The sequence below is a fragment of the Tenrec ecaudatus genome, chromosome 4, assembly GCF_050624435.1.
Source record: "Tenrec ecaudatus isolate mTenEca1 chromosome 4, mTenEca1.hap1, whole genome shotgun sequence".
Lineage (NCBI taxonomy): Eukaryota > Metazoa > Chordata > Mammalia > Afrosoricida > Tenrecidae > Tenrec > Tenrec ecaudatus.
This window is the reverse complement of record NC_134533.1, coordinates 54,654,819-54,665,418: the sequence shown is the minus strand read 5'-3', so window position 1 is coordinate 54,665,418 and position 10,600 is coordinate 54,654,819. Positions and strand designations below refer to the sequence as shown.

Genomic DNA, 10,600 nt, shown 5'->3' with positions numbered 1-10,600 from the left:
GTGTACAAACAGGCGTCCATTCTCTTGGGTAAATACCTTGAGGAGGACTGTTTGCCTCACATGGTAGATGTGTTTAGCCTTTTGGAAAACAACCAAGTTGCTTTTCTAATTGATAGTGGCTTTTCATATTCCCACCAGAAGGGTGAGTGAGTTCCCGCTGCTCCACTTCCGGGCCAACGCTGGCTGTGATCAGGTGGCACTGCTGGGTGAGTGTTGGATTGCCAACGGCAAACCCCAACCGCGCTCCTAGGCAGAGAGACGCAGCTCTCTAGGCCTGTAGAGATTCCCAGCCTCAGAGACCGTCTAGAGGGGCACCATGACTCAGAATCGACTAGGAGCACTGGGTCTGGTTTGGGGAGTAGTAGTTTGAAATGGCCTTGGTGGACCAATGGTAAAGTCCTCAGACCCACCCATGGCTTCACGGGAGAACAGACCTGGTGATGCTCCCAGTAAGGACAACTCACTCACTGCCATCGAGTCCATGCCCACTCACAGTGACCTGTAGGGCAGAGTAGACCTGCCTCTGTGTGTTTCCATGACTGACTACATGCGTAGGAAGCCTTGGCTTTCTCCCCTCATAAAGACTATAGTCCAAGAAATCCTACGGGGCAGCATAGTCTACCAGTGCAGTTGCTCAGAGAGGGCCGCTCCACGTCAGAACTGACTTAACTGCCCACAGCAGCCGTGGTCCTTCAATGGCAGTTCACTGCGGTCTCTGTTCTTTTTCACAACAGCTTCCTTGAGACACAATGCACATCTCATCTCCGTCACCCATTTAACATGTACTGATCGATGGCTTGTAGTGTATTCACAGATTGGCGCAATCATTTCTATCGTGAATTTTACAATGACTTCTGTCATCTCCAAAGGACGTCATTGACCCTCACCAGCACCTTCCTGTCCCTGTGTCCCATCTTACCTCCTCTCAGCCCTAAGCCAACACGAACCTGCTTTCTACCTCTCGGGATTTGCCTGTTTTGGGCATTTCTTATAAGTGGAGCCACACTGGCTTCTTTCCTTGGCATAATACTTTTATCATTCACCCAAGGAGTAACCTGTATCAATATTTCCCATTTAGGGCTTTCTATTACCCCATTGTACAGTCTCCTACTTTTTGTGTATCCATTTGCCTGTTGACAGGGATCTTCCATCTTCTAACTATTACAAATAATGCTGCTATAGGTATCCAGGTGCAAGTTTTATAAACAAGTTTTCATCTCTCCTGGGTGTATCCAGAGACATGGAACCTCTCCTGGGTCATGTGGCAACTCTACCTTTCATCCTTGGAGGAGCTGCCAGGTGGCTTTTCCAAGGTAGCTTCACCAATTTACACTTTACCAGCAGAGCTTTAGTGTGACTCAAGCCAGGAGGCCCAGTGGGTAGCAGGTTACATGTTGGGTTGTGAAATCACGTCAGCAGTTTGAAACCACCAGCTGCTCCTTGGGAGACAGATGAGACTTTCAATTCTGTAAAGAGTTACAGTCTTGGAAACCCACCAAGGCAGCTCTATCCAGTCTTGTCAGTTTGCTATGAATCAGAATCAACTCGGTAGCGGTGAGTTTGAGTTTGAAATTGCTCATGAACTTCCACTTACATACCTTCTTTTAAAGTGGGCTCAGCCACAGACAACATTTTCCAACTTCCTTTGTGGTCGTGCAGTTAATAAAAGGTAAGACAAATCAATCTTTTAAACGTCACTCATGTTCGCTTCAATGACAAAAGATCGCCTTCCGTTTCTCCTATACATCCCTCCACATGTGCTGCAGGATGCTGCAGACACCACCCCCAAACTCTGTGGCAAACAAAAGTATTTGGGAGTACATCACAATTTCTCGCTTGCAGGTCTGTGGGTCTGTGAGTAGCTACTCTGTCCCTGGCTAGGGGTCAAATACAGATCAGCCTCACATGATTCTTTCTGGTACCCAGGGTCCAGACAGCAGCTCTCCAGGGCAGGTTCTGTTCAGGACTGAAGCCAGAACCTCCCAGAGGAGCGCACACTAAGTAATGGTACCTCTTACATTCTAGGCTGGGAGCTCAGGGGAAGGCGTATGCTCCCCCAGGGGAAGGACATCCCAAAGAGGTGACAGTTTGATGAGCGATATGAGCAGCCTCATATGGAACGTACATACGGCCATGACGAACACTTGACCATGCAAATAAGCTTCGTGGAGCTGGAGGAAGCCTGAATTCCTGAGGAGCCTTGTGGCCCACCACCTCGTGTCATCTCTCCCCACCCCATCCCTACCCCTACCCCGCCTCGTACTATTCTCGCCTGAGTATTGCGAAACGAGAATGAAAGACTCATCTTCCTTAGAACAGGGTCCGTGTGCGCCTCCGTATTCCAGCAGCCTCAGAGTCTTGGTGGCACAGTGGTTAAGCACTTGACTACACACCCAAAGGTTGGCAATTCAAACCCACCCAGCAGCTCCACGCAAGAAAGGCCTGGCCCTTGCCTTCTGTAACAAAGAAAGCCTAGAGAACACAGTGAGGTTGTTCCACGCTGTCACGCTGGGCAGAGAATTAACTCGGCGGCGCCCAAGGACCACAGCATCTTTCCCTGCATCTGCGCTCCAGCCTTTTCCTTTCCAAAGAGGGGGAATTGTTAGGTGTTCCATTTTGATGTGCCTTCCTCTCTTCCCAGGTGGGAAAAAGGAGTGCCCGGTGGCGGTGAGCATTCTTTGGTGCTCAGCGGCCTAGAAGAGGGACAGCTCTGGGGTCAAAGTCCAAAGTGTACCCTCCACCTGACCCATCTGCCACGGGCACAGGAAGCTTGTCTCCAGGGAGTGCGCACAGCAGCGGCGAACCCACGGTCCTATTTGGACGTCCTTCCCAGGCTGCCAGCCAGTAGGCGCATCTTCTTCTCACTCAGAGCTCTTCCCTGGATTCCTGCTTTCCCCGGCCCACCCCTGGTCGACAGAAACAGGTGCCAGGCCTGGAGATGCGAGTCTTGGCTCTCTCTGGCAGGGCCTCCACCTAACCTTGTGACTCCACTCGACAAACATAATAACAGCCTCCGGTATCTTCTGAAACTTGCACTCATTAGCATGCTGGGAGGTAAGTACAGGCAACCAGGGAGAATTTACTCTGCAGCAACGGGCTCCTCCGCTGTCGAAGGCAAACACACCCCAGCAGGGATCAGGGCAGAGGCTGGGTACACCCAACGCCTCTGAAAGCGGTCTCCTTCCCTCTCCACGGACCCTGTCCCATCCTGTCTCATCCTTGGTCTTCCCCAGCCCCCTTTTTCAATACCCTTTCCCACACCCTCTGCCAGCAAAGCTGTCAGACACTTTGGGGGAGTTGAATGGAAGCTCAGGAAACTACCCCAGCTTCATCCCCTCTGACACTTTCTTTCCCCCTCCTGCAGGGTCTGACCACCAGAGCTCCTGATCTTAATGTCTGTGCCCCACCCACCTGCTGCTTCATCTTCTACAGCGTATTCAAAAAGCACCCCCTCTAGGAAGCCTTCCCACGCGATGGGCCCCCCATCACAGACGGTGGTCACTTTCTTCTCTGGCTCCCACTGATTTCCAAGCACCTCTGGGCCTAGCCCCGGCTCCTCCTCAGTCTCATGGTTAGTTGGCTAGCTAGCTGTTGCCTCCCACCCAGCCGAGTCAGCGGATGCTTTAGAGAAAGAGTCTCCAACGCCTGGCTTAGTGTCAAACAAGAGCCAAGTGTCCCGTCAGTACTGATGACGACTAAGTGAACAGGCTGGCTCAGTCAGTTAGGTGGACATGTATTTGGGAGTAATTTCCCTTTCTAGCACTTCGATCGACTGAAATACGCATTCTATCCGTGTTTGTCATCTCCTCAGCCACACTGCTGGGAGTCCCACAAAGACAGGCTAGTCCTTGGACTCCAGCGCAGCACTTGGCCCATTGCGGTCATCTAGTAAGTTACAAAACGACAGAATAGTGACGTGGAGGGCAAGTGGGAAGGAATCGGACAAAAGAGAGAAGGCTTTAGCCTGGTTTGCAATCTAGAGAGACTTCGAGGATTCTTCTTGGGAAAGAAGCCTTTCTTTCGGGTTTGTTTGGGGATTTTTTTTTTGGTGGGGGAAGGGAGAGCGAGGGTCATGCGAATTGGTCTATTGGTCCTATGAAGGCAAAGCCCAGGCGTAATCTAAAAATTCTGGGTAAGGCAACTCGGGGCCAAAATGCTCTACAAAATAGTGATTGAAGAGGCTGCCCTAAAGATTAGGGCGTATTTATCTGTGCTTTGGGTTCTCGTTTTAATGTTAATAGGTTGATGTGGAAGATGTTTAAACAAAAGATAATGGCGTTTTGCATTTTGTTGGGCTCTGCTATTCCTGGTGGGTGGGGAGGTCCTTGGGTGCAGAGCTGAGAGGAGAGCCTGAGCTGAGTGGACCTGCGAAGACTCCCCCACGCCCCCAGGCAAAAGCGGCAGGGTTTGAAGCCTGGGTTTCAGACTGGTCCGGTACGCCCACATTCTGTTTGGGTCTGTTCTGGTTTGGCTGCCTTTGCCCTCACTAACCAGTTAGAGGCCCTGGTGGTAGCGGATGAGCCGGAGGGGGTTCACTTTAGGTTTCTCTCTTCTGTGTCACAACCCCTTAGAATAGAATACACTTGTGAACGTCTTCCCCCGCTCTCCAGCTTCGTGTCATGTCCGTGGGGCCTCAGAGAGTAAGGGAGGCTTCTGTGGCCTTCAAGTGCTCCGAGGAAGCATGGGGGTGGGGGCAGAGATCTGGAGAAGATAAGAGGGTCAAGTTGTTGCCTGAGATAAGAAGCCCAAAGCTGCAGCTCATGGAAGGAAGGAAGGAAGGAAGGAAGGAAGGAGCCACCACCCTGCTGGGAGGCACTCCCCAGGGGGCCTCAGGGAAACTGCCTGACCAAGATTTCCTCTCTGTAAGAGTGAGGAGACACCCTCACTGTTTTATTTGAATAGTAAAGGAAGTGCCTCTAGAGACTGGGAAATGTGAGACTATGGAGGACCGGTGGGTGAGTGGATGACTATTATGAATGAGATATGGGTGGACAGATGGATGGGTGGATGAATTGATCAGAGAAGAGATACCAGAGAGGAAGGGTGGCTAGCTAAATGAATGGGAATTGGATGAAAGGGCGGCTGGGTGGATAAATGGACAGTTGATTATTATGACTGCCCCTGCGCTCAGGGGATAGGTCCAGACAGACTAGCTGACCACCTGGCGGTCTGCACTGTAAGGGAGGATGGGGACTGGTTTGCCCCTCTGGGATCGATTTCCCTTCCTGAAGTACTGAAACTCAAGTCTGCCTGTTCTTCCTGGCCCTCTGCCCTGACAAGCCCTGCTCCAGACTGGTACGTGGATGTGCCTCAATCATTCCAGGGGAGGAAAGCTCCCGTTTAACATATTCCACGACATCAGCTAAGAATGCATGCTGATTAGCCAAGTGCATCCCAGGCCCAGCTACTCTACTCCACAGCAGCAGCCTGATTAGTGAAGGAGGCCGTTCAATCAGCACAGCCAGCAACCCCCAGCCGGAGCCCTGGCACTGCCAGCCCTGCACTGGCAGGCCTGGAAGTCAGCTCAGCTCCCTGCTCCTGCCCACCTCTCGGAGATATCAGCGCACTCCCGGCTGGTTTCCTTGCTGAGCATCTACCCTCTCCACAGCCTCCGGAAGCAAATATGACTGTTCCCATTTGACAGATGAGAACAGGGAGGCCCAGTTAAGGCCTATAGAACTGGAACGCAAATCCTCGGCCCACATTGAATACTGTCCCTGCCACCTAACTCTGAAGGAGAAACCTGTGGGGTCCTTGAGGGATGATGAGGTGGTCGGGCAGCCACTCCTTACACAGCTCCTCTGGATGAGCCCAAGACTGAAGCTTCCACAGATCTCTTCCTGGACCTGCCTGCTGCCCCTGGGTGCCCCCAGGTCATGAGCACCAGCCCTTCCTTCTGCCTTAGCACGTGGGTCCTCCCAGCTCTGCCCTCCTCTTGAATTTCACACACCCAAGGTCAAGGGCCAGGCCTTCTGGTTGTCCTGAAACTATTAGATGACACTGAGGCCCTATTACACCTCTCTCTCTCTCTCTCTCTCTCTCTCTCTCTCTCTCTCTCTCTCTCTCTTTGTCTTTAGCAGAGTTGCTGCAAATTTGCCACAGAATCAGAATCAAAGGAAGTGTGACTCAGGCTTTCAGGCTTTCCTGCCTGCTTCCTGCTCCCCAAGACTCGGGGGCCTGATCCGAGAGACCCTCTCCCCTTCCTCTCCCTCTCCTGTCTTGACTTTTACCACACCCTACCTACACACCCATTGCTGTTGTTAGTTGCTAACGAGTTGCTGGTGACTTTGTTTAACAAAATGAAAGGCTGCCCATCTAGCCAACACCTCACAATTGTTGCAATGTCTGAAGCCATTGTTGCAGTCATGTTTTTTTGTTTGTTTGTTTGGTTGGTTGGTTGGTTGGTTTTGCTGACTTTCTACTTTACGAAGTGTGATGTCCTTTTCCAGTGCTGCTCCCCCATAAAGTTGGCGAGATGAATTCTGTAACAAATAAGTTTGCCATGGACCAGAAGTAAATTGATGGGCAGCAGCAAGTACCAAAATGTGAACACCCTAATCAATTATCCTCAAGCAAGATCTTGATATATACTTCTTGATGATGATACAATGCCATGCCTCTCCACGTTTTCATTATTGGCATAGAAAACCATATCAGATTCAACATGACCCATACTGATCCATTTCAACTCACTAATGGCAGGCGTTGTTTTTGGTTTCCATTCCCGATGGCTTCCCATGTTCATAGATTCATGCTCTGATTGTGAAGGGATATTGGTAAATGGTCCTTCTCATTTTGAGTGGTGCCACATCAACAATGGGAGGTCTCAAGAGCTTGACCACGACCATGTCACTATGCAGACCCGTTTCTCCAATTAGATTTTGAGCGCCTTCCAAACTCATCTCAATATTTTCCCTGAAATCCATGCCATCATTGCTGGGAAAACATTCTCACACCTACAAAGAAGACTGGTTCATTTGACTCCCCTTCAAATTGATGCACCAACAATAAAGCCAAAGATGCAGAAATTGAAGTTGTTACTACTGTTTGCAGTCTGAAATTGATCAAACATGCGATCAAATTTCACTAATAATTTCTATTGATTGGTATGAGAAAGTTGAAAATAATGATCAATAGTGGGTAAAGGGCCTTGGAAATACAAATGCCAAAAAGTACATGATCGAATTTTATAAGACCAACCATGCATTCAGTGAAAATACCTTTCCTCAACAACCTCGATGGAGACAGTACACATGGACCTCACCAGAATACACAGAAATCAAGTAGACCAGAGACAATGGAGAAGTTGAGTATTATTGGTCAGAACAAGGCCAGCAGCTGACTGGCCACCAATTGCAACAGACCCTCAATTGCTCCTATACAAGTTCAAGTTGAAGTGGAAGAAAATGAAAACAAGCCCCAAAGAGCCAAAGTACAATCTTGTGTTTATAGCACCGAATTTAGCGACAATCTTACAAATAGATTCAATATTTTGAGCGCTAATGACGAAAGACCGATGAGCCACTGGATAGCATCAAGGGTATCAAAGGACACAAAACAGAAGTTCCTTTTAAAAGAAGGAAATAAAGAAAGGGCCCCAAAGGAAGTCAGAAGAAACTGAAAATTTCCCATGAATATAGACTAGTTAAGGTAAAGGGAAGAAATGATGGAGTGAAAGAGCCAAACAGAAGATGTCCTTTGAAGACTCAGCTGTCCCTGACCCAACCGACACAGCATTTGTGATTGCCTCATAGGACACATGGAGGTTGGACAATGGATAAAAGAGATCAAGCAATTGATTCATCTTGAGATATTTTGTTGGCATAGGATACTGAATACTATTTCAGGGATTGCCAAAAGAATAAACAAATCTGACTTGGAAGAAGTCCCACCAGAATGTTCCTTAGAATTGAGAATGGAAAGACTTCAACTTGCACACTTTGGACATGTTATCAGGAGCAAACACTTTTGACATCATACTTAGTAAAGTAGAAGATCCTGGAAAAAAGAAGACTTCCGATAGTGAATCGACATAGTGACTTCATGAATAAATTCAAACAAATCAAAGCTCGTGAGTATGGTGCAGAACCAAGCAAGGTTTCCTCTGCTGTCCATCAGGGTCACCGAGTCAGGCCCAACTGGAAGGCGCCCACAGCAACCACAAGTGACAAGCTTAGTTACAACACTACACATCTTTTCATGCCCCTGTCACTCACTGCCACCAGTCAATTCCAACCCATAACAACCTCATAGGACAGAGTAGAATCCCCCCTGTTGGTTTCCAAGACGATCGCTCTGTATAGGAGTAAAAGGTCTTCTCTTTCTCCTAGGAGACACCCGGTGGTTTGAACTGCTGACCTTGTAGTTAACAGCTCAATGCCTAACCATTGCACCACCAGGGCTCCTTTGGAGCACCTATAAAACATTTATAAAACCAATCACAAAGCAAGTCTGAAAAAATTTCAACTGTTAGCCTCATTGTGCAGTTGAGCTATAAGTCAATAAAAAATACAGGTGCCAAAACAAAAGGGGGAAAATAAAAAGCAATAACCAATAGGCTGGTCAGGCAGAACTACTTCACAAAAGCTCTTGAGGGATGGTCATTTCCTCTGTTCTGATGCTTGATTATTCCCTACGATATTGTTCTCATTTGCATGGAGGGTAAAGAAAGAGCCCAAGGCAAGCAATTATATTTTAGACTCGCATTCCATTGCCGATAATTCAATCACACGAGTAGGATACACGCAGCTGCCATCAAGGCTAAAATGTAATCTCCAGCTGGCCAGTCGTGTCCAGGAAAAAGTCAAGATTTGATCTGGGCATCAACCACCAGTTTGCCACACACTCTAATTCGTTCTATGAAGTAAGTATAATATTGTTACCCAAACCACAAAAGAACAGTAGGAAAAAAGGGGATATTGCTGGCCAATCCCACTCATGAAAACAGATACAAAAAATCCTAAACAGAGCTTGGAAAAAATTCTACCCCACTGATTTCAAAGATACCTAAACAGAAGTAAGCATTCCAACGGATTTTTCAAGCCATCGCCCCCAAAGTCGACCTGCTGTCTCAGTTCATGCTTGCAGATGAGAAAATAAAGAGAGAAAAAGCCCAACGACCCACTCAAGTTCGCACAGACCCCTGAATCTCCTCCCTCCCGCCCCCGACCCGCTCTCCTGTCCCTTGGGAGCCGCCCACAAAGAGAGAGAGCAGCCAGGCTCTTGGTGGGAACCACGCCCTTTGGAATTGTCCGTCAATTCCTGCCAGGTTTGAGAGTCCAATGAAAAGCAGGCAAGCTCTTGATTCTCTCCTGTTAGTAACTAATTTCATGAGCATTGGGTAGCACTTAACCCTTTATGGAAGGCATCCCCAGCTGGCGTAACTCAGCCTGCGCTCGACTGCTAATCGAAAGGGTGGAGATTTGACTCAACCCGGAGGCCCCTCAGAAGAATGATTGGGTCCTGCTCCCCAAATCCATCACTAAAAGCTCTAGGGCAGCGGTTCTCAACTTGTGGGTCGCGACCCCTCTGAGGGGGTTGAACAACCCTTTCACAGGGGTTGCCTGATTCTTAACAGTAGCAAAATTACAGTGACCAAGTAGCACCGAAAATAATTTTATGTTTGGGGACGTACCGCAACATGAGGAACTATGAAAGGGCCACGGCATTAGGAAGGTTGAGAACCACTGCTGTAGGGGGGAAATAATTGAATTAGAAATCAGATACCCATACTTACCTGGCAGGGGGGACACCATGCTCACAAAGGTGGTTTTCCCAGGGCGAGACTTATCCATTGCACTCCGGATGTGCTGACCCCTGCGATTTCCCCAAACGTGGGAAACTCAACTGCATAATTTATGGCAGCGGGAAGAAAAAAAAGAAATCAGATATCCTGGTTCTGGTTTCGACTCTGTCGCTTGCCCATGTGACCCTAGACAAATCATGCCACCTCCCTGAGCTTCATGTACACTACACAGCATGACCCTTCCAGGAACTGCTACATGGAGAGGACATGTCCGTGCGGGGCCCGGAGAGGCTTCCTGACAGCATTGTTAGTTGCAGAAGTCAGATCTGCTCTCCTTGGTGGCTCTTCAGGATGATCCAAGGACCTGCCCATAAATAAATTGCACTAAGTAGAAGTCAAGTTCTGCTACTGTAACAAAAACTCAAACAGAATAAACCTTCGTGTGACTGTCAGGTGAACCCTGACTTGTTAGTGTCCAAGTCTTTGGCTCAAAACCACCAGCCACTTCTCAGGAGACTCTCTGCCCATTTTGTATAGCCTCGGAAGCCTTATATTGGCTCACTGAGTCTGAATTGACTCGACAGTGGTTGGTTTTAAGTAAAATAGAAGTGTATTTCTCTCCTACATACCAAGCTACCCGGGCTTGATTTCGTGGCTCCATAATTAATATCCATGACCCAGGATCTCTCCTTGCTGCTAGGCCGGCCATCGCTTGGGTGTTACTCACAAGCACACTCTGCTGGTCCAACCTGATTGTACCTTGTGCCAGAGAGCGGCTGGAGGAAGCAGGGGAGACAGAAGCCCATCCTCTCCCTTAAATTGCTCACCCCACTTTCATTCAAACCCACTGAGCAG

General features: G+C 48.7%; 1 non-coding gene across 1 annotated transcript; it reads left to right on the top strand.

The window, feature by feature from the left end:
• Positions 1-9,728: 9,728 nt before the first annotated feature.
• Positions 9,729-9,896, top strand: LOC142447343 (U1 spliceosomal RNA). Its single transcript, XR_012784084.1, has one exon. It is a non-coding gene; the product is annotated as a U1 spliceosomal RNA (small nuclear RNA).
• Positions 9,897-10,600: the final 704 nt, after the last annotated feature.